Source organism: Schistocerca gregaria, chromosome 2, assembly GCF_023897955.1.
Source record: "Schistocerca gregaria isolate iqSchGreg1 chromosome 2, iqSchGreg1.2, whole genome shotgun sequence".
Classification (NCBI taxonomy): domain Eukaryota; kingdom Metazoa; phylum Arthropoda; class Insecta; order Orthoptera; family Acrididae; genus Schistocerca; species Schistocerca gregaria.
This window is the reverse complement of record NC_064921.1, coordinates 1017275893-1017293646: the sequence shown is the minus strand read 5'-3', so window position 1 is coordinate 1017293646 and position 17754 is coordinate 1017275893. Positions and strand designations below refer to the sequence as shown.

Genomic DNA, 17754 nt, shown 5'->3' with positions numbered 1-17754 from the left:
CAAGAAGCGCATTTATTTAATTTTTTAGTTACGATGTCAACATCAGCACGAGTTGTCTCTAAGGTATGGCGCACACAAGTAGTTTCCGTGGTGTAGCGGTTATCACGTCTGCCTAACACGCAGAAGGTCCCCGGTTCGATCCCGGGCGGAAACACTTTTTCATCATTAAAAACAAGACATAGTAACATGCATCTGCTTCCATCTGTACCCAAAAACCTTCGTAATCGCCTTCACACGTCGGATCAGAGTGTCAATTGCTCACATCAAATATGAAATTCATTTGATACTGCCGCCGAGCATTTTGCATCGACTCAGCCACTCATGTGCGATCAGTTTGCACAAAACGCTAGGGCTCGTCCGGGATTTGAACCCGGGACCTCCTGCACCCGAAGCAGGAATCATACCCCTAGACCAACGAGCCATCTGACATGGCGAATGACTATTATTTCAGTGCACTGGGTGCCTCGATGTGGTCCAGGGTGCTCTGGAAAGTCTCGTGTAGGCTGGCGGGATGGGGGCGGCGCGAATTCCCGCGGTCGGCGGCCTTCCTGGGCTATTGGTACCTTCATGTAGAGCTGCCGCTGGGCTCGCACTCCCTGCTGCTAAGAAAGTGATTGCTTTTGCTGCTATGACTTGCAATCACGACTGCGGGAAACGCCGCTATCTCGTTAGGGGTGCTACGGCAGACACCCTCTCGAGCACCCCGAAGACTTCTTGAGCCCTCGGCTGTAATGGTTTCCAGGCTGTCAAAAGAACCGTCGCGTGTGCATTCGCGGACGGGAGAGAGGCTGAGGTAATTTCGAGTGAACGGGGATGGACTCCTCCCGTCCGCGGTTTCCGTAGTGTAGCGGTTATCACGTCTGCTTTACACGCAGAAGGTCCCCGGTTCGATCCCGGGCGGGAACAGTATTTTCTTGCCTGTGTCGCATTGTACTCCAGTGAGCCACGTCATGTGAGGATCTTCTGCATGTACCTTTGTTATGCAAGAAGCGCATTTATTTAATTTTTTAGTTACGATGTCAACATCAGCACGAGTTGTCTCTAAGGTATGGCGCACACAAGTAGTTTCCGTGGTGTAGCGGTTATCACGTCTGCCTAACACGCAGAAGGTCCCCGGTTCGATCCCGGGCGGAAACACTTTTTCATCATTAAAAACAAGACATAGTAACATGCATCTGCTTCCATCTGTACCCAAAAACCTTCGTAATCGCCTTCACACGTCGGATCAGAGTGTCAATTGCTCACATCAAATATGAAATTCATTTGATACTGCCGCCGAGCATTTTGCATCGACTCAGCCACTCATGTGCGATCAGTTTGCACAAAACGCTAGGGCTCGTCCGGGATTTGAACCCGGGACCTCCTGCACCCGAAGCAGGAATCATACCCCTAGACCAACGAGCCATCTGACATGGCGAATGACTATTATTTCAGTGCACTGGGTGCCTCGATGTGGTCCAGGGTGCTCTGGAAAGTCTCGTGTAGGCTGGCGGGATGGGGGCGGCGCGAATTCCCGCGGTCGGCGGCCTTCCTGGGCTATTGGTACCTTCATGTAGAGCTGCCGCTGGGCTCGCACTCCCTGCTGCTAAGAAAGTGATTGCTTTTGCTGCTATGACTTGCAATCACGACTGCGGGAAACGCCGCTATCTCGTTAGGGGTGCTACGGCAGACACCCTCTCGAGCACCCCGAAGACTTCTTGAGCCCTCGGCTGTAATGGTTTCCAGGCTGTCAAAAGAACCGTCGCGTGTGCATTCGCGGACGGGAGAGAGGCTGAGGTAATTTCGAGTGAACGGGGATGGACTCCTCCCGTCCGCAGTTTCCGTAGTGTAGCGGTTATCACGTCTGCTTTACACGCAGAAGGTCCCCGGTTCGATCCCGGGCGGGAACAGTATTTTCTTGCCTATGTCGTATTGTACTCCAGTGAGCCACGTCATGTGAGGATCTTCTGCATGTACCTTTGTTATGCAAGTAGCGCATTTATTTAATGTTTTAGTTACGATGACAACATCAGCACGAGTTGTCTCTAAGGTATGGCGCACACAAGTAGTTTCCGTGGTGTAGCGGTTATCACGTCTGCCTAACACGCAGAAGGTCCCCGGTTCGATCCCGGGCGGAAACACTTTTTCATCATTAAAAACAAGACATAGTAACATGCATCTGCTTCCATCTGTACCCAAAAACCTTCGTAATCGCCTTCACACGTCGGATCAGAGTGTCAATTGCTCACATCAAATATGAAATTCATTTGATACTGCCGCCGAGCATTTTGCATCGACTCAGCCACTCATGTGCGATCAGTTTGCACAAAACGCTAGGGCTCGTCCGGGATTTGAACCCGGGACCTCCTGCACCCGAAGCAGGAATCATACCCCTAGACCAACGAGCCATCTGACATGGCGAATGACTATTATTTCAGTGCACTGGGTGCCTCGATGTGGTCCAGGGTGCTCTGGAAAGTCTCGTGTAGGCTGGCGGGATGGGGGCGGCGCGAATTCCCGCGGTCGGCGGCCTTCCTGGGCTATTGGTACCTTCATGTAGAGCTGCCGCTGGGCTCGCACTCCCTGCTGCTAAGAAAGTGATTGCTTTTGCTGCTATGACTTGCAATCACGACTGCGGGAAACGCCGCTATCTCGTTAGGGGTGCTACGGCAGACACCCTCTCGAGCACCCCGAAGACTTCTTGAGCCCTCGGCTGTAATGGTTTCCAGGCTGTCAAAAGAACCGTCGCGTGTGCATTCGCGGACGGGAGAGAGGCTGAGGTAATTTCGAGTGAACGGGGATGGACTCCTCCCGTCCGCAGTTTCCGTAGTGTAGCGGTTATCACGTCTGCTTTACACGCAGAAGGTCCCCGGTTCGATCCCGGGCGGGAACAGTATTTTCTTGCCTGTGTCGTATTGTACTCCAGTGAGCCACGTCATGTGAGGATCTTCTGCATGTACCTTTGTTATGCAAGTAGCGCATTTATTTAATTTTTTAGTTACGATGACAACATCAGCACGAGTTGTCTCTAAGGTATGGCGCACACAAGTAGTTTCCGTGGTGTAGCGGTTATCACGTCTGCCTAACACGCAGAAGGTCCCCGGTTCGATCCCGGGCGGAAACACTTTTTCATCATTAAAAACAAGACATAGTAACATGCATCTGCTTCCATCTGTACCCAAAAACCTTCGTAATCGCCTTCACACGTCGGATCAGAGTGTCAATTGCTCACATCAAATATGAAATTCATTTGATACTGCCGCCGAGCATTTTGCATCGACTCAGCCACTCATGTGCGATCAGTTTGCACAAAACGCTAGGGCTCGTCCGGGATTTGAACCCGGGACCTCCTGCACCCGAAGCAGGAATCATACCCCTAGACCAACGAGCCATCTGACATGGCGAATGACTATTATTTCAGTGCACTGGGTGCCTCGATGTGGTCCAGGGTGCTCTGGAAAGTCTCGTGTAGGCTGGCGGGATGGGGGCGGCGCGAATTCCCGCGGTCGGCGGCCTTCCTGGGCTATTGGTACCTTCATGTAGAGCTGCCGCTGGGCTCGCACTCCCTGCTGCTAAGAAAGTGATTGCTTTTGCTGCTATGACTTGCAATCACGACTGCGGGAAACGCCGCTATCTCGTTAGGGGTGCTACGGCAGACACCCTCTCGAGCACCCCGAAGACTTCTTGAGCCCTCGGCTGTAATGGTTTCCAGGCTGTCAAAAGAACCGTCGCGTGTGCATTCGCGGACGGGAGAGAGGCTGAGGTAATTTCGAGTGAACGGGGATGGACTCCTCCCGTCCGCAGTTTCCGTAGTGTAGCGGTTATCACGTCTGCTTTACACGCAAAAGGTCCCCGGTTCGATCCCGGGCGGGAACAGTATTTTCTTGCCTGTGTCGCATTGTACTCCAGTGAGCCACGTCATGTGAGGATCTTCTGCATGTACCTTTGTTATGCAAGAAGCGCATTTATTTAATTTTTTAGTTACGATGTCAACATCAGCACGAGTTGTCTCTAAGGTATGGCGCACACAAGTAGTTTCCGTGGTGTAGCGGTTATCACGTCTGCCTAACACGCAGAAGGTCCCCGGTTCGATCCCGGGCGGAAACACTTTTTCATCATTAAAAACAAGACATAGTAACATGCATCTGCTTCCATCTGTACCCAAAAACCTTCGTAATCGCCTTCACACGTCGGATCAGAGTGTCAATTGCTCACATCAAATATGAAATTCATTTGATACTGCCGCCGAGCATTTTGCATCGACTCAGCCACTCATGTGCGATCAGTTTGCACAAAACGCTAGGGCTCGTCCGGGATTTGAACCCGGGACCTCCTGCACCCGAAGCAGGAATCATACCCCTAGACCAACGAGCCATCTGACATGGCGAATGACTATTATTTCAGTGCACTGGGTGCCTCGATGTGGTCCAGGGTGCTCTGGAAAGTCTCGTGTAGGCTGGCGGGATGGGGGCGGCGCGAATTCCCGCGGTCGGCGGCCTTCCTGGGCTATTGGTACCTTCATGTAGAGCTGCCGCTGGGCTCGCACTCCCTGCTGCTAAGAAAGTGATTGCTTTTGCTGCTATGACTTGCAATCACGACTGCGGGAAACGCCGCTATCTCGTTAGGGGTGCTACGGCAGACACCCTCTCGAGCACCCCGAAGACTTCTTGAGCCCTCGGCTGTAATGGTTTCCAGGCTGTCAAAAGAACCGTCGCGTGTGCATTCGCGGACGGGAGAGAGGCTGAGGTAATTTCGAGTGAACGGGGATGGACTCCTCCCGTCCGCAGTTTCCGTAGTGTAGCGGTTATCACGTCTGCTTTACACGCAAAAGGTCCCCGGTTCGATCCCGGGCGGGAACAGTATTTTCTTGCCTGTGTCGCATTGTACTCCAGTGAGCCACGTCATGTGAGGATCTTCTGCATGTACCTTTGTTATGCAAGAAGCGCATTTATTTAATTTTTTAGTTACGATGTCAACATCAGCACGAGTTGTCTCTAAGGTATGGCGCACACAAGTAGTTTCCGTGGTGTAGCGGTTATCACGTCTGCCTAACACGCAGAAGGTCCCCGGTTCGATCCCGGGCGGAAACACTTTTTCATCATTAAAAACAAGACATAGTAACATGCATCTGCTTCCATCTGTACCCAAAAACCTTCGTAATCGCCTTCACACGTCGGATCAGAGTGTCAATTGCTCACATCAAATATGAAATTCATTTGATACTGCCGCCGAGCATTTTGCATCGACTCAGCCACTCATGTGCGATCAGTTTGCACAAAACGCTAGGGCTCGTCCGGGATTTGAACCCGGGACCTCCTGCACCCGAAGCAGGAATCATACCCCTAGACCAACGAGCCATCTGACATGGCGAATGACTATTATTTCAGTGCACTGGGTGCCTCGATGTGGTCCAGGGTGCTCTGGAAAGTCTCGTGTAGGCTGGCGGGATGGGGGCGGCGCGAATTCCCGCGGTCGGCGGCCTTCCTGGGCTATTGGTACCTTCATGTAGAGCTGCCGCTGGGCTCGCACTCCCTGCTGCTAAGAAAGTGATTGCTTTTGCTGCTATGACTTGCAATCACGACTGCGGGAAACGCCGCTATCTCGTTAGGGGTGCTACGGCAGACACCCTCTCGAGCACCCCGAAGACTTCTTGAGCCCTCGGCTGTAATGGTTTCCAGGCTGTCAAAAGAACCGTCGCGTGTGCATTCGCGGACGGGAGAGAGGCTGAGGTAATTTCGAGTGAACGGGGATGGACTCCTCCCGTCCGCGGTTTCCGTAGTGTAGCGGTTATCACGTCTGCTTTACACGCAGAAGGTCCCCGGTTCGATCCCGGGCGGGAACAGTATTTTCTTGCCTGTGTCGCATTGTACTCCAGTGAGCCACGTCATGTGAGGATCTTCTGCATGTACCTTTGTTATGCAAGAAGCGCATTTATTTAATTTTTTAGTTACGATGTCAACATCAGCACGAGTTGTCTCTAAGGTATGGCGCACACAAGTAGTTTCCGTGGTGTAGCGGTTATCACGTCTGCCTAACACGCAGAAGGTCCCCGGTTCGATCCCGGGCGGAAACACTTTTTCATCATTAAAAACAAGACATAGTAACATGCATCTGCTTCCATCTGTACCCAAAAACCTTCGTAATCGCCTTCACACGTCGGATCAGAGTGTCAATTGCTCACATCAAATATGAAATTCATTTGATACTGCTGCCGAGCATTTTGCATCGACTCAGCCACTCATGTGCGATCAGTTTGCACAAAACGCTAGGGCTCGTCCGGGATTTGAACCCGGGACCTCCTGCACCCGAAGCAGGAATCATACCCCTAGACCAACGAGCCATCTGACATGGCGAATGACTATTATTTCAGTGCACTGGGTGCCTCGATGTGGTCCAGGGTGCTCTGGAAAGTCTCGTGTAGGCTGGCGGGATGGGGGCGGCGCGAATTCCCGCGGTCGGCGGCCTTCCTGGGCTATTGGTACCTTCATGTAGAGCTGCCGCTGGGCTCGCACTCCCTGCTGCTAAGAAAGTGATTGCTTTTGCTGCTATGACTTGCAATCACGACTGCGGGAAACGCCGCTATCTCGTTAGGGGTGCTACGGCAGACACCCTCTCGAGCACCCCGAAGACTTCTTGAGCCCTCGGCTGTAATGGTTTCCAGGCTGTCAAAAGAACCGTCGCGTGTGCATTCGCGGACGGGAGAGAGGCTGAGGTAATTTCGAGTGAACGGGGATGGACTCCTCCCGTCCGCAGTTTCCGTAGTGTAGCGGTTATCACGTCTGCTTTACACGCAGAAGGTCCCCGGTTCGATCCCGGGCGGGAACAGTATTTTCTTGCCTATGTCGTATTGTACTCCAGTGAGCCACGTCATGTGAGGATCTTCTGCATGTACCTTTGTTATGCAAGTAGCGCATTTATTTAATGTTTTAGTTACGATGACAACATCAGCACGAGTTGTCTCTAAGGTATGGCGCACACAAGTAGTTTCCGTGGTGTAGCGGTTATCACGTCTGCCTAACACGCAGAAGGTCCCCGGTTCGATCCCGGGCGGAAACACTTTTTCATCATTAAAAACAAGACATAGTAACATGCATCTGCTTCCATCTGTACCCAAAAACCTTCGTAATCGCCTTCACACGTCGGATCAGAGTGTCAATTGCTCACATCAAATATGAAATTCATTTGATACTGCCGCCGAGCATTTTGCATCGACTCAGCCACTCATGTGCGATCAGTTTGCACAAAACGCTAGGGCTCGTCCGGGATTTGAACCCGGGACCTCCTGCACCCGAAGCAGGAATCATACCCCTAGACCAACGAGCCATCTGACATGGCGAATGACTATTATTTCAGTGCACTGGGTGCCTCGATGTGGTCCAGGGTGCTCTGGAAAGTCTCGTGTAGGCTGGCGGGATGGGGGCGGCGCGAATTCCCGCGGTCGGCGGCCTTCCTGGGCTATTGGTACCTTCATGTAGAGCTGCCGCTGGGCTCGCACTCCCTGCTGCTAAGAAAGTGATTGCTTTTGCTGCTATGACTTGCAATCACGACTGCGGGAAACGCCGCTATCTCGTTAGGGGTGCTACGGCAGACACCCTCTCGAGCACCCCGAAGACTTCTTGAGCCCTCGGCTGTAATGGTTTCCAGGCTGTCAAAAGAACCGTCGCGTGTGCATTCGCGGACGGGAGAGAGGCTGAGGTAATTTCGAGTGAACGGGGATGGACTCCTCCCGTCCGCAGTTTCCGTAGTGTAGCGGTTATCACGTCTGCTTTACACGCAGAAGGTCCCCGGTTCGATCCCGGGCGGGAACAGTATTTTCTTGCCTGTGTCGTATTGTACTCCAGTGAGCCACGTCATGTGAGGATCTTCTGCATGTACCTTTGTTATGCAAGTAGCGCATTTATTTAATTTTTTAGTTACGATGACAACATCAGCACGAGTTGTCTCTAAGGTATGGCGCACACAAGTAGTTTCCGTGGTGTAGCGGTTATCACGTCTGCCTAACACGCAGAAGGTCCCCGGTTCGATCCCGGGCGGAAACACTTTTTCATCATTAAAAACAAGACATAGTAACATGCATCTGCTTCCATCTGTACCCAAAAACCTTCGTAATCGCCTTCACACGTCGGATCAGAGTGTCAATTGCTCACATCAAATATGAAATTCATTTGATACTGCCGCCGAGCATTTTGCATCGACTCAGCCACTCATGTGCGATCAGTTTGCACAAAACGCTAGGGCTCGTCCGGGATTTGAACCCGGGACCTCCTGCACCCGAAGCAGGAATCATACCCCTAGACCAACGAGCCATCTGACATGGCGAATGACTATTATTTCAGTGCACTGGGTGCCTCGATGTGGTCCAGGGTGCTCTGGAAAGTCTCGTGTAGGCTGGCGGGATGGGGGCGGCGCGAATTCCCGCGGTCGGCGGCCTTCCTGGGCTATTGGTACCTTCATGTAGAGCTGCCGCTGGGCTCGCACTCCCTGCTGCTAAGAAAGTGATTGCTTTTGCTGCTATGACTTGCAATCACGACTGCGGGAAACGCCGCTATCTCGTTAGGGGTGCTACGGCAGACACCCTCTCGAGCACCCCGAAGACTTCTTGAGCCCTCGGCTGTAATGGTTTCCAGGCTGTCAAAAGAACCGTCGCGTGTGCATTCGCGGACGGGAGAGAGGCTGAGGTAATTTCGAGTGAACGGGGATGGACTCCTCCCGTCCGCAGTTTCCGTAGTGTAGCGGTTATCACGTCTGCTTTACACGCAAAAGGTCCCCGGTTCGATCCCGGGCGGGAACAGTATTTTCTTGCCTGTGTCGCATTGTACTCCAGTGAGCCACGTCATGTGAGGATCTTCTGCATGTACCTTTGTTATGCAAGAAGCGCATTTATTTAATTTTTTAGTTACGATGTCAACATCAGCACGAGTTGTCTCTAAGGTATGGCGCACACAAGTAGTTTCCGTGGTGTAGCGGTTATCACGTCTGCCTAACACGCAGAAGGTCCACGGTTCGATCCCGGGCGGAAACACTTTTTCATCATTAAAAACAAGACATAGTAACATGCATCTGCTTCCATCTGTACCCAAAAACCTTCGTAATCGCCTTCACACGTCGGATCAGAGTGTCAATTGCTCACATCAAATATGAAATTCATTTGATACTGCCGCCGAGCATTTTGCATCGACTCAGCCACTCATGTGCGATCAGTTTGCACAAAACGCTAGGGCTCGTCCGGGATTTGAACCCGGGACCTCCTGCACCCGAAGCAGGAATCATACCCCTAGACCAACGAGCCATCTGACATGGCGAATGACTATTATTTCAGTGCACTGGGTGCCTCGATGTGGTCCAGGGTGCTCTGGAAAGTCTCGTGTAGGCTGGCGGGATGGGGGCGGCGCGAATTCCCGCGGTCGGCGGCCTTCCTGGGCTATTGGTACCTTCATGTAGAGCTGCCGCTGGGCTCGCACTCCCTGCTGCTAAGAAAGTGATTGCTTTTGCTGCTATGACTTGCAATCACGACTGCGGGAAACGCCGCTATCTCGTTAGGGGTGCTACGGCAGACACCCTCTCGAGCACCCCGAAGACTTCTTGAGCCCTCGGCTGTAATGGTTTCCAGGCTGTCAAAAGAACCGTCGCGTGTGCATTCGCGGACGGGAGAGAGGCTGAGGTAATTTCGAGTGAACGGGGATGGACTCCTCCCGTCCGCAGTTTCCGTAGTGTAGCGGTTATCACGTCTGCTTTACACGCAAAAGGTCCCCGGTTCGATCCCGGGCGGGAACAGTATTTTCTTGCCTGTGTCGCATTGTACTCCAGTGAGCCACGTCATGTGAGGATCTTCTGCATGTACCTTTGTTATGCAAGAAGCGCATTTATTTAATTTTTTAGTTACGATGTCAACATCAGCACGAGTTGTCTCTAAGGTATGGCGCACACAAGTAGTTTCCGTGGTGTAGCGGTTATCACGTCTGCCTAACACGCAGAAGGTCCACGGTTCGATCCCGGGCGGAAACACTTTTTCATCATTAAAAACAAGACATAGTAACATGCATCTGCTTCCATCTGTACCCAAAAACCTTCGTAATCGCCTTCACACCTCGGATCAGAGTGTCAATTGCTCACATCAAATATGAAATTCATTTGATACTGCCGCCGAGCATTTTGCATCGACTCAGCCACTCATGTGCGATCAGTTTGCACAAAACGCTAGGGCTCGTCCGGGATTTGAACCCGGGACCTCCTGCACCCGAAGCAGGAATCATACCCCTAGACCAACGAGCCATCTGACATGGCGAATGACTATTATTTCAGTGCACTGGGTGCCTCGATGTGGTCCAGGGTGCTCTGGAAAGTCTCGTGTAGGCTGGCGGGATGGGGGCGGCGCGAATTCCCGCGGTCGGCGGCCTTCCTGGGCTATTGGTACCTTCATGTAGAGCTGCCGCTGGGCTCGCACTCCCTGCTGCTAAGAAAGTGATTGCTTTTGCTGCTATGACTTGCAATCACGACTGCGGGAAACGCCGCTATCTCGTTAGGGGTGCTACGGCAGACACCCTCTCGAGCACCCCGAAGACTTCTTGAGCCCTCGGCTGTAATGGTTTCCAGGCTGTCAAAAGAACCGTCGCGTGTGCATTCGCGGACGGGAGAGAGGCTGAGGTAATTTCGAGTGAACGGGGATGGACTCCTCCCGTCCGCAGTTTCCGTAGTGTAGCGGTTATCACGTCTGCTTTACACGCAGAAGGTCCCCGGTTCGATCCCGGGCGGGAACAGTATTTTCTTGCCTATGTCGTATTGTACTCCAGTGAGCCACGTCATGTGAGGATCTTCTGCATGTACCTTTGTTATGCAAGTAGCGCATTTATTTAATTTTTTAGTTACGATGACAACATCAGCACGAGTTGTCTCTAAGGTATGGCGCACACAAGTAGTTTCCGTGGTGTAGCGGTTATCACGTCTGCCTAACACGCAGAAGGTCCCCGGTTCGATCCCGGGCGGAAACACTTTTTCATCATTAAAAACAAGACATAGTAACATGCATCTGCTTCCATCTGTACCCAAAAACCTTCGTAATCGCCTTCACACGTCGGATCAGAGTGTCAATTGCTCACATCAAATATGAAATTCATTTGATACTGCCGCCGAGCATTTTGCATCGACTCAGCCACTCATGTGCGATCAGTTTGCACAAAACGCTAGGGCTCGTCCGGGATTTGAACCCGGGACCTCCTGCACCCGAAGCAGGAATCATACCCCTAGACCAACGAGCCATCTGACATGGCGAATGACTATTATTTCAGTGCACTGGGTGCCTCGATGTGGTCCAGGGTGCTCTGGAAAGTCTCGTGTAGGCTGGCGGGATGGGGGCGGCGCGAATTCCCGCGGTCGGCGGCCTTCCTGGGCTATTGGTACCTTCATGTAGAGCTGCCGCTGGGCTCGCACTCCCTGCTGCTAAGAAAGTGATTGCTTTTGCTGCTATGACTTGCAATCACGACTGCGGGAAACGCCGCTATCTCGTTAGGGGTGCTACGGCAGACACCCTCTCGAGCACCCCGAAGACTTCTTGAGCCCTCGGCTGTAATGGTTTCCAGGCTGTCAAAAGAACCGTCGCGTGTGCATTCGCGGACGGGAGAGAGGCTGAGGTAATTTCGAGTGAACGGGGATGGACTCCTCCCGTCCGCAGTTTCCGTAGTGTAGCGGTTATCACGTCTGCTTTACACGCAGAAGGTCCCCGGTTCGATCCCGGGCGGGAACAGTATTTTCTTGCCTATGTCGTATTGTACTCCAGTGAGCCACGTCATGTGAGGATCTTCTGCATGTACCTTTGTTATGCAAGTAGCGCATTTATTTAATTTTTTAGTTACGATGACAACATCAGCACGAGTTGTCTCTAAGGTATGGCGCACACAAGTAGTTTCCGTGGTGTAGCGGTTATCACGTCTGCCTAACACGCAGAAGGTCCCCGGTTCGATCCCGGGCGGAAACACTTTTTCATCATTAAAAACAAGACATAGTAACATGCATCTGCTTCCATCTGTACCCAAAAACCTTCGTAATCGCCTTCACACGTCGGATCAGAGTGTCAATTGCTCACATCAAATATGAAATTCATTTGATACTGCCGCCGAGCATTTTGCATCGACTCAGCCACTCATGTGCGATCAGTTTGCACAAAACGCTAGGGCTCGTCCGGGATTTGAACCCGGGACCTCCTGCACCCGAAGCAGGAATCATACCCCTAGACCAACGAGCCATCTGACATGGCGAATGACTATTATTTCAGTGCACTGGGTGCCTCGATGTGGTCCAGGGTGCTCTGGAAAGTCTCGTGTAGGCTGGCGGGATGGGGGCGGCGCGAATTCCCGCGGTCGGCGGCCTTCCTGGGCTATTGGTACCTTCATGTAGAGCTGCCGCTGGGCTCGCACTCCCTGCTGCTAAGAAAGTGATTGCTTTTGCTGCTATGACTTGCAATCACGACTGCGGGAAACGCCGCTATCTCGTTAGGGGTGCTACGGCAGACACCCTCTCGAGCACCCCGAAGACTTCTTGAGCCCTCGGCTGTAATGGTTTCCAGGCTGTCAAAAGAACCGTCGCGTGTGCATTCGCGGACGGGAGAGAGGCTGAGGTAATTTCGAGTGAACGGGGATGGACTCCTCCCGTCCGCAGTTTCCGTAGTGTAGCGGTTATCACGTCTGCTTTACACGCAAAAGGTCCCCGGTTCGATCCCGGGCGGGAACAGTATTTTCTTGCCTGTGTCGCATTGTACTCCAGTGAGCCACGTCATGTGAGGATCTTCTGCATGTACCTTTGTTATGCAAGAAGCGCATTTATTTAATTTTTTAGTTACGATGTCAACATCAGCACGAGTTGTCTCTAAGGTATGGCGCACACAAGTAGTTTCCGTGGTGTAGCGGTTATCACGTCTGCCTAACACGCAGAAGGTCCCCGGTTCGATCCCGGGCGGAAACACTTTTTCATCATTAAAAACAAGACATAGTAACATGCATCTGCTTCCATCTGTACCCAAAAACCTTCGTAATCGCCTTCACACGTCGGATCAGAGTGTCAATTGCTCACATCAAATATGAAATTCATTTGATACTGCCGCCGAGCATTTTGCATCGACTCAGCCACTCATGTGCGATCAGTTTGCACAAAACGCTAGGGCTCGTCCGGGATTTGAACCCGGGACCTCCTGCACCCGAAGCAGGAATCATACCCCTAGACCAACGAGCCATCTGACATGGCGAATGACTATTATTTCAGTGCACTGGGTGCCTCGATGTGGTCCAGGGTGCTCTGGAAAGTCTCGTGTAGGCTGGCGGGATGGGGGCGGCGCGAATTCCCGCGGTCGGCGGCCTTCCTGGGCTATTGGTACCTTCATGTAGAGCTGCCGCTGGGCTCGCACTCCCTGCTGCTAAGAAAGTGATTGCTTTTGCTGCTATGACTTGCAATCACGACTGCGGGAAACGCCGCTATCTCGTTAGGGGTGCTACGGCAGACACCCTCTCGAGCACCCCGAAGACTTCTTGAGCCCTCGGCTGTAATGGTTTCCAGGCTGTCAAAAGAACCGTCGCGTGTGCATTCGCGGACGGGAGAGAGGCTGAGGTAATTTCGAGTGAACGGGGATGGACTCCTCCCGTCCGCAGTTTCCGTAGTGTAGCGGTTATCACGTCTGCTTTACACGCAGAAGGTCCCCGGTTCGATCCCGGGCGGGAACAGTATTTTCTTGCCTATGTCGTATTGTACTCCAGTGAGCCACGTCATGTGAGGATCTTCTGCATGTACCTTTGTTATGCAAGTAGCGCATTTATTTAATTTTTTAGTTACGATGACAACATCAGCACGAGTTGTCTCTAAGGTATGGCGCACACAAGTAGTTTCCGTGGTGTAGCGGTTATCACGTCTGCCTAACACGCAGAAGGTCCCCGGTTCGATCCCGGGCGGAAACACATTTTCATCATTAAAAACAAGACATAGTAACATGCATCTGCTTCCATCTGTACCCAAAAACCTTCGTAATCGCCTTCACACGTCGGATCAGAGTGTCAATTGCTCACATCAAATATGAAATTCATTTGATACTGCCGCCGAGCATTTTGCATCGACTCAGCCACTCATGTGCGATCAGTTTGCACAAAACGCTAGGGCTCGTCCGGGATTTGAACCCGGGACCTCCTGCACCCGAAGCAGGAATCATACCCCTAGACCAACGAGCCATCTGACATGGCGAATGACTATTATTTCAGTGCACTGGGTGCCTCGATGTGGTCCAGGGTGCTCTGGAAAGTCTCGTGTAGGCTGGCGGGATGGGGGCGGCGCGAATTCCCGCGGTCGGCGGCCTTCCTGGGCTATTGGTACCTTCATGTAGAGCTGCCGCTGGGCTCGCACTCCCTGCTGCTAAGAAAGTGATTGCTTTTGCTGCTATGACTTGCAATCACGACTGCGGGAAACGCCGCTATCTCGTTAGGGGTGCTACGGCAGACACCCTCTCGAGCACCCCGAAGACTTCTTGAGCCCTCGGCTGTAATGGTTTCCAGGCTGTCAAAAGAACCGTCGCGTGTGCATTCGCGGACGGGAGAGAGGCTGAGGTAATTTCGAGTGAACGGGGATGGACTCCTCCCGTCCGCAGTTTCCGTAGTGTAGCGGTTATCACGTCTGCTTTACACGCAGAAGGTCCCCGGTTCGATCCCGGGCGGGAACAGTATTTTCTTGCCTATGTCGTATTGTACTCCAGTGAGCCACGTCATGTGAGGATCTTCTGCATGTACCTTTGTTATGCAAGTAGCGCATTTATTTAATTTTTTAGTTACGATGACAACATCAGCACGAGTTGTCTCTAAGGTATGGCGCACACAAGTAGTTTCCGTGGTGTAGCGGTTATCACGTCTGCCTAACACGCAGAAGGTCCCCGGTTCGATCCCGGGCGGAAACACTTTTTCATCATTAAAAACAAGACATAGTAACATGCATCTGCTTCCATCTGTACCCAAAAACCTTCGTAATCGCCTTCACACGTCGGATCAGAGTGTCAATTGCTCACATCAAATATGAAATTCATTTGATACTGCCGCCGAGCATTTTGCATCGACTCAGCCACTCATGTGCGATCAGTTTGCACAAAACGCTAGGGCTCGTCCGGGATTTGAACCCGGGACCTCCTGCACCCGAAGCAGGAATCATACCCCTAGACCAACGAGCCATCTGACATGGCGAATGACTATTATTTCAGTGCACTGGGTGCCTCGATGTGGTCCAGGGTGCTCTGGAAAGTCTCGTGTAGGCTGGCGGGATGGGGGCGGCGCGAATTCCCGCGGTCGGCGGCCTTCCTGGGCTATTGGTACCTTCATGTAGAGCTGCCGCTGGGCTCGCACTCCCTGCTGCTAAGAAAGTGATTGCTTTTGCTGCTATGACTTGCAATCACGACTGCGGGAAACGCCGCTATCTCGTTAGGGGTGCTACGGCAGACACCCTCTCGAGCACCCCGAAGACTTCTTGAGCCCTCGGCTGTAATGGTTTCCAGGCTGTCAAAAGAACCGTCGCGTGTGCATTCGCGGACGGGAGAGAGGCTGAGGTAATTTCGAGTGAACGGGGATGGACTCCTCCCGTCCGCAGTTTCCGTAGTGTAGCGGTTATCACGTCTGCTTTACACGCAAAAGGTCCCCGGTTCGATCCCGGGCGGGAACAGTATTTTCTTGCCTGTGTCGCATTGTACTCCAGTGAGCCACGTCATGTGAGGATCTTCTGCATGTACCTTTGTTATGCAAGAAGCGCATTTATTTAATTTTTTAGTTACGATGTCAACATCAGCACGAGTTGTCTCTAAGGTATGGCGCACACAAGTAGTTTCCGTGGTGTAGCGGTTATCACGTCTGCCTAACACGCAGAAGGTCCACGGTTCGATCCCGGGCGGAAACACTTTTTCATCATTAAAAACAAGACATAGTAACATGCATCTGCTTCCATCTGTACCCAAAAACCTTCGTAATCGCCTTCACACCTCGGATCAGAGTGTCAATTGCTCACATCAAATATGAAATTCATTTGATACTGCCGCCGAGCATTTTGCATCGACTCAGCCACTCATGTGCGATCAGTTTGCACAAAACGCTAGGGCTCGTCCGGGATTTGAACCCGGGACCTCCTGCACCCGAAGCAGGAATCATACCCCTAGACCAACGAGCCATCTGACATGGCGAATGACTATTATTTCAGTGCACTGGGTGCCTCGATGTGGTCCAGGGTGCTCTGGAAAGTCTCGTGTAGGCTGGCGGGATGGGGGCGGCGCGAATTCCCGCGGTCGGCGGCCTTCCTGGGCTATTGGTACCTTCATGTAGAGCTGCCGCTGGGCTCGCACTCCCTGCTGCTAAGAAAGTGATTGCTTTTGCTGCTATGACTTGCAATCACGACTGCGGGAAACGCCGCTATCTCGTTAGGGGTGCTACGGCAGACACCCTCTCGAGCACCCCGAAGACTTCTTGAGCCCTCGGCTGTAATGGTTTCCAGGCTGTCAAAAGAACCGTCGCGTGTGCATTCGCGGACGGGAGAGAGGCTGAGGTAATTTCGAGTGAACGGGGATGGACTCCTCCCGTCCGCAGTTTCCGTAGTGTAGCGGTTATCACGTCTGCTTTACACGCAGAAGGTCCCCGGTTCGATCCCGGGCGGGAACAGTATTTTCTTGCCTATGTCGTATTGTACTCCAGTGAGCCACGTCATGTGAGGATCTTCTGCATGTACCTTTGTTATGCAAGTAGCGCATTTATTTAATTTTTTAGTTACGATGACAACATCAGCACGAGTTGTCTCTAAGGTATGGCGCACACAAGTAGTTTCCGTGGTGTAGCGGTTATCACGTCTGCCTAACACGCAGAAGGTCCCCGGTTCGATCCCGGGCGGAAACACTTTTTCATCATTAAAAACAAGACATAGTAACATGCATCTGCTTCCATCTGTACCCAAAAACCTTCGTAATCGCCTTCACACGTCGGATCAGAGTGTCAATTGCTCACATCAAATATGAAATTCATTTGATACTGCCGCCGAGCATTTTGCATCGACTCAGCCACTCATGTGCGATCAGTTTGCACAAAACGCTAGGGCTCGTCCGGGATTTGAACCCGGGACCTCCTGCACCCGAAGCAGGAATCATACCCCTAGACCAACGAGCCATCTGACATGGCGAATGACTATTATTTCAGTGCACTGGGTGCCTCGATGTGGTCCAGGGTGCTCTGGAAAGTCTCGTGTAGGCTGGCGGGATGGGGGCGGCGCGAATTCCCGCGGTCGGCGGCCTTCCTGGGCTATTGGTACCTTCATGTAGAGCTGCCGCTGGGCTCGCACTCCCTGCTGCTAAGAAAGTGATTGCTTTTGCTGCTATGACTTGCAATCACGACTGCGGGAAACGCCGCTATCTCGTTAGGGGTGCTACGGCAGACACCCTCTCGAGCACCCCGAAGACTTCTTGAGCCCTCGGCTGTAATGGTTTCCAGGCTGTCAAAAGAACCGTCGCGTGTGCATTCGCGGACGGGAGAGAGGCTGAGGTAATTTCGAGTGAACGGGGATGGACTCCTCCCGTCCGCAGTTTCCGTAGTGTAGCGGTTATCACGTCTGCTTTACACGCAAAAGGTCCCCGGTTCGATCCCGGGCGGGAACAGTATTTTCTTGCCTGTGTCGCATTGTACTCCAGTGAGCCACGTCATGTGAGGATCTTCTGCATGTACCTTTGTTATGCAAGAAGCGCATTTATTTAATTTTTTAGTTACGATGTCAACATCAGCACGAGTTGTCTCT

At 52.3% G+C, this 17754-nt stretch overlaps 54 non-coding genes across 54 annotated transcripts; 36 read left to right on the top strand and 18 right to left on the bottom strand.

Annotated features, from left to right (window-relative positions):
• The first annotated feature begins 81 nt into the window (after positions 1-81).
• Positions 82-154, top strand: Trnav-aac (transfer RNA valine (anticodon AAC)). The gene has a single exon. It is a non-coding gene; the product is annotated as a tRNA-Val (tRNA).
• Positions 155-349: 195 nt separating this feature from the next.
• On the bottom strand, positions 350-421 carry Trnap-cgg (transfer RNA proline (anticodon CGG)). Its single transcript has one exon. It is a non-coding gene; the product is annotated as a tRNA-Pro (tRNA).
• A 412-nt stretch (positions 422-833) lies between these two features.
• On the top strand, positions 834-906 carry Trnav-uac (transfer RNA valine (anticodon UAC)). The gene has a single exon. It is a non-coding gene; the product is annotated as a tRNA-Val (tRNA).
• A 158-nt stretch (positions 907-1064) lies between these two features.
• On the top strand, positions 1065-1137 carry Trnav-aac (transfer RNA valine (anticodon AAC)). Its single transcript has one exon. It is a non-coding gene; the product is annotated as a tRNA-Val (tRNA).
• A 195-nt stretch (positions 1138-1332) lies between these two features.
• Trnap-cgg (transfer RNA proline (anticodon CGG)) lies at positions 1333-1404 on the bottom strand. Its single transcript has one exon. It is a non-coding gene; the product is annotated as a tRNA-Pro (tRNA).
• A 412-nt stretch (positions 1405-1816) lies between these two features.
• Positions 1817-1889, top strand: Trnav-uac (transfer RNA valine (anticodon UAC)). Its single transcript has one exon. It is a non-coding gene; the product is annotated as a tRNA-Val (tRNA).
• A 158-nt stretch (positions 1890-2047) lies between these two features.
• Positions 2048-2120, top strand: Trnav-aac (transfer RNA valine (anticodon AAC)). The gene has a single exon. It is a non-coding gene; the product is annotated as a tRNA-Val (tRNA).
• Positions 2121-2315: 195 nt separating this feature from the next.
• Trnap-cgg (transfer RNA proline (anticodon CGG)) lies at positions 2316-2387 on the bottom strand. The gene has a single exon. It is a non-coding gene; the product is annotated as a tRNA-Pro (tRNA).
• Positions 2388-2799: 412 nt separating this feature from the next.
• On the top strand, positions 2800-2872 carry Trnav-uac (transfer RNA valine (anticodon UAC)). Its single transcript has one exon. It is a non-coding gene; the product is annotated as a tRNA-Val (tRNA).
• Positions 2873-3030: 158 nt separating this feature from the next.
• Trnav-aac (transfer RNA valine (anticodon AAC)) lies at positions 3031-3103 on the top strand. The gene has a single exon. It is a non-coding gene; the product is annotated as a tRNA-Val (tRNA).
• Positions 3104-3298: 195 nt separating this feature from the next.
• Trnap-cgg (transfer RNA proline (anticodon CGG)) lies at positions 3299-3370 on the bottom strand. The gene has a single exon. It is a non-coding gene; the product is annotated as a tRNA-Pro (tRNA).
• Positions 3371-3782: 412 nt separating this feature from the next.
• Trnav-uac (transfer RNA valine (anticodon UAC)) lies at positions 3783-3855 on the top strand. Its single transcript has one exon. It is a non-coding gene; the product is annotated as a tRNA-Val (tRNA).
• A 158-nt stretch (positions 3856-4013) lies between these two features.
• On the top strand, positions 4014-4086 carry Trnav-aac (transfer RNA valine (anticodon AAC)). The gene has a single exon. It is a non-coding gene; the product is annotated as a tRNA-Val (tRNA).
• Positions 4087-4281: 195 nt separating this feature from the next.
• Positions 4282-4353, bottom strand: Trnap-cgg (transfer RNA proline (anticodon CGG)). Its single transcript has one exon. It is a non-coding gene; the product is annotated as a tRNA-Pro (tRNA).
• A 412-nt stretch (positions 4354-4765) lies between these two features.
• Trnav-uac (transfer RNA valine (anticodon UAC)) lies at positions 4766-4838 on the top strand. Its single transcript has one exon. It is a non-coding gene; the product is annotated as a tRNA-Val (tRNA).
• A 158-nt stretch (positions 4839-4996) lies between these two features.
• On the top strand, positions 4997-5069 carry Trnav-aac (transfer RNA valine (anticodon AAC)). Its single transcript has one exon. It is a non-coding gene; the product is annotated as a tRNA-Val (tRNA).
• Positions 5070-5264: 195 nt separating this feature from the next.
• Positions 5265-5336, bottom strand: Trnap-cgg (transfer RNA proline (anticodon CGG)). Its single transcript has one exon. It is a non-coding gene; the product is annotated as a tRNA-Pro (tRNA).
• A 412-nt stretch (positions 5337-5748) lies between these two features.
• On the top strand, positions 5749-5821 carry Trnav-uac (transfer RNA valine (anticodon UAC)). The gene has a single exon. It is a non-coding gene; the product is annotated as a tRNA-Val (tRNA).
• Positions 5822-5979: 158 nt separating this feature from the next.
• On the top strand, positions 5980-6052 carry Trnav-aac (transfer RNA valine (anticodon AAC)). The gene has a single exon. It is a non-coding gene; the product is annotated as a tRNA-Val (tRNA).
• A 195-nt stretch (positions 6053-6247) lies between these two features.
• Positions 6248-6319, bottom strand: Trnap-cgg (transfer RNA proline (anticodon CGG)). Its single transcript has one exon. It is a non-coding gene; the product is annotated as a tRNA-Pro (tRNA).
• Positions 6320-6731: 412 nt separating this feature from the next.
• Trnav-uac (transfer RNA valine (anticodon UAC)) lies at positions 6732-6804 on the top strand. Its single transcript has one exon. It is a non-coding gene; the product is annotated as a tRNA-Val (tRNA).
• Positions 6805-6962: 158 nt separating this feature from the next.
• Positions 6963-7035, top strand: Trnav-aac (transfer RNA valine (anticodon AAC)). Its single transcript has one exon. It is a non-coding gene; the product is annotated as a tRNA-Val (tRNA).
• A 195-nt stretch (positions 7036-7230) lies between these two features.
• On the bottom strand, positions 7231-7302 carry Trnap-cgg (transfer RNA proline (anticodon CGG)). Its single transcript has one exon. It is a non-coding gene; the product is annotated as a tRNA-Pro (tRNA).
• A 412-nt stretch (positions 7303-7714) lies between these two features.
• On the top strand, positions 7715-7787 carry Trnav-uac (transfer RNA valine (anticodon UAC)). Its single transcript has one exon. It is a non-coding gene; the product is annotated as a tRNA-Val (tRNA).
• Positions 7788-7945: 158 nt separating this feature from the next.
• On the top strand, positions 7946-8018 carry Trnav-aac (transfer RNA valine (anticodon AAC)). The gene has a single exon. It is a non-coding gene; the product is annotated as a tRNA-Val (tRNA).
• Positions 8019-8213: 195 nt separating this feature from the next.
• Positions 8214-8285, bottom strand: Trnap-cgg (transfer RNA proline (anticodon CGG)). Its single transcript has one exon. It is a non-coding gene; the product is annotated as a tRNA-Pro (tRNA).
• Positions 8286-8697: 412 nt separating this feature from the next.
• Positions 8698-8770, top strand: Trnav-uac (transfer RNA valine (anticodon UAC)). Its single transcript has one exon. It is a non-coding gene; the product is annotated as a tRNA-Val (tRNA).
• Positions 8771-8928: 158 nt separating this feature from the next.
• On the top strand, positions 8929-9001 carry Trnav-aac (transfer RNA valine (anticodon AAC)). The gene has a single exon. It is a non-coding gene; the product is annotated as a tRNA-Val (tRNA).
• Positions 9002-9196: 195 nt separating this feature from the next.
• Trnap-cgg (transfer RNA proline (anticodon CGG)) lies at positions 9197-9268 on the bottom strand. Its single transcript has one exon. It is a non-coding gene; the product is annotated as a tRNA-Pro (tRNA).
• Positions 9269-9680: 412 nt separating this feature from the next.
• Positions 9681-9753, top strand: Trnav-uac (transfer RNA valine (anticodon UAC)). Its single transcript has one exon. It is a non-coding gene; the product is annotated as a tRNA-Val (tRNA).
• Positions 9754-9911: 158 nt separating this feature from the next.
• Positions 9912-9984, top strand: Trnav-aac (transfer RNA valine (anticodon AAC)). Its single transcript has one exon. It is a non-coding gene; the product is annotated as a tRNA-Val (tRNA).
• Positions 9985-10179: 195 nt separating this feature from the next.
• On the bottom strand, positions 10180-10251 carry Trnap-cgg (transfer RNA proline (anticodon CGG)). Its single transcript has one exon. It is a non-coding gene; the product is annotated as a tRNA-Pro (tRNA).
• Positions 10252-10663: 412 nt separating this feature from the next.
• Positions 10664-10736, top strand: Trnav-uac (transfer RNA valine (anticodon UAC)). Its single transcript has one exon. It is a non-coding gene; the product is annotated as a tRNA-Val (tRNA).
• Positions 10737-10894: 158 nt separating this feature from the next.
• Positions 10895-10967, top strand: Trnav-aac (transfer RNA valine (anticodon AAC)). The gene has a single exon. It is a non-coding gene; the product is annotated as a tRNA-Val (tRNA).
• A 195-nt stretch (positions 10968-11162) lies between these two features.
• Trnap-cgg (transfer RNA proline (anticodon CGG)) lies at positions 11163-11234 on the bottom strand. Its single transcript has one exon. It is a non-coding gene; the product is annotated as a tRNA-Pro (tRNA).
• A 412-nt stretch (positions 11235-11646) lies between these two features.
• On the top strand, positions 11647-11719 carry Trnav-uac (transfer RNA valine (anticodon UAC)). Its single transcript has one exon. It is a non-coding gene; the product is annotated as a tRNA-Val (tRNA).
• A 158-nt stretch (positions 11720-11877) lies between these two features.
• On the top strand, positions 11878-11950 carry Trnav-aac (transfer RNA valine (anticodon AAC)). Its single transcript has one exon. It is a non-coding gene; the product is annotated as a tRNA-Val (tRNA).
• A 195-nt stretch (positions 11951-12145) lies between these two features.
• Positions 12146-12217, bottom strand: Trnap-cgg (transfer RNA proline (anticodon CGG)). The gene has a single exon. It is a non-coding gene; the product is annotated as a tRNA-Pro (tRNA).
• Positions 12218-12629: 412 nt separating this feature from the next.
• Trnav-uac (transfer RNA valine (anticodon UAC)) lies at positions 12630-12702 on the top strand. The gene has a single exon. It is a non-coding gene; the product is annotated as a tRNA-Val (tRNA).
• Positions 12703-12860: 158 nt separating this feature from the next.
• Positions 12861-12933, top strand: Trnav-aac (transfer RNA valine (anticodon AAC)). Its single transcript has one exon. It is a non-coding gene; the product is annotated as a tRNA-Val (tRNA).
• A 195-nt stretch (positions 12934-13128) lies between these two features.
• Trnap-cgg (transfer RNA proline (anticodon CGG)) lies at positions 13129-13200 on the bottom strand. Its single transcript has one exon. It is a non-coding gene; the product is annotated as a tRNA-Pro (tRNA).
• A 412-nt stretch (positions 13201-13612) lies between these two features.
• On the top strand, positions 13613-13685 carry Trnav-uac (transfer RNA valine (anticodon UAC)). Its single transcript has one exon. It is a non-coding gene; the product is annotated as a tRNA-Val (tRNA).
• Positions 13686-13843: 158 nt separating this feature from the next.
• On the top strand, positions 13844-13916 carry Trnav-aac (transfer RNA valine (anticodon AAC)). The gene has a single exon. It is a non-coding gene; the product is annotated as a tRNA-Val (tRNA).
• Positions 13917-14111: 195 nt separating this feature from the next.
• Trnap-cgg (transfer RNA proline (anticodon CGG)) lies at positions 14112-14183 on the bottom strand. The gene has a single exon. It is a non-coding gene; the product is annotated as a tRNA-Pro (tRNA).
• A 412-nt stretch (positions 14184-14595) lies between these two features.
• On the top strand, positions 14596-14668 carry Trnav-uac (transfer RNA valine (anticodon UAC)). The gene has a single exon. It is a non-coding gene; the product is annotated as a tRNA-Val (tRNA).
• Positions 14669-14826: 158 nt separating this feature from the next.
• On the top strand, positions 14827-14899 carry Trnav-aac (transfer RNA valine (anticodon AAC)). Its single transcript has one exon. It is a non-coding gene; the product is annotated as a tRNA-Val (tRNA).
• A 195-nt stretch (positions 14900-15094) lies between these two features.
• Trnap-cgg (transfer RNA proline (anticodon CGG)) lies at positions 15095-15166 on the bottom strand. The gene has a single exon. It is a non-coding gene; the product is annotated as a tRNA-Pro (tRNA).
• Positions 15167-15578: 412 nt separating this feature from the next.
• Positions 15579-15651, top strand: Trnav-uac (transfer RNA valine (anticodon UAC)). Its single transcript has one exon. It is a non-coding gene; the product is annotated as a tRNA-Val (tRNA).
• A 158-nt stretch (positions 15652-15809) lies between these two features.
• Trnav-aac (transfer RNA valine (anticodon AAC)) lies at positions 15810-15882 on the top strand. The gene has a single exon. It is a non-coding gene; the product is annotated as a tRNA-Val (tRNA).
• A 195-nt stretch (positions 15883-16077) lies between these two features.
• On the bottom strand, positions 16078-16149 carry Trnap-cgg (transfer RNA proline (anticodon CGG)). Its single transcript has one exon. It is a non-coding gene; the product is annotated as a tRNA-Pro (tRNA).
• Positions 16150-16561: 412 nt separating this feature from the next.
• On the top strand, positions 16562-16634 carry Trnav-uac (transfer RNA valine (anticodon UAC)). The gene has a single exon. It is a non-coding gene; the product is annotated as a tRNA-Val (tRNA).
• Positions 16635-16792: 158 nt separating this feature from the next.
• Positions 16793-16865, top strand: Trnav-aac (transfer RNA valine (anticodon AAC)). Its single transcript has one exon. It is a non-coding gene; the product is annotated as a tRNA-Val (tRNA).
• Positions 16866-17060: 195 nt separating this feature from the next.
• Trnap-cgg (transfer RNA proline (anticodon CGG)) lies at positions 17061-17132 on the bottom strand. The gene has a single exon. It is a non-coding gene; the product is annotated as a tRNA-Pro (tRNA).
• A 412-nt stretch (positions 17133-17544) lies between these two features.
• Positions 17545-17617, top strand: Trnav-uac (transfer RNA valine (anticodon UAC)). Its single transcript has one exon. It is a non-coding gene; the product is annotated as a tRNA-Val (tRNA).
• Positions 17618-17754: the final 137 nt, after the last annotated feature.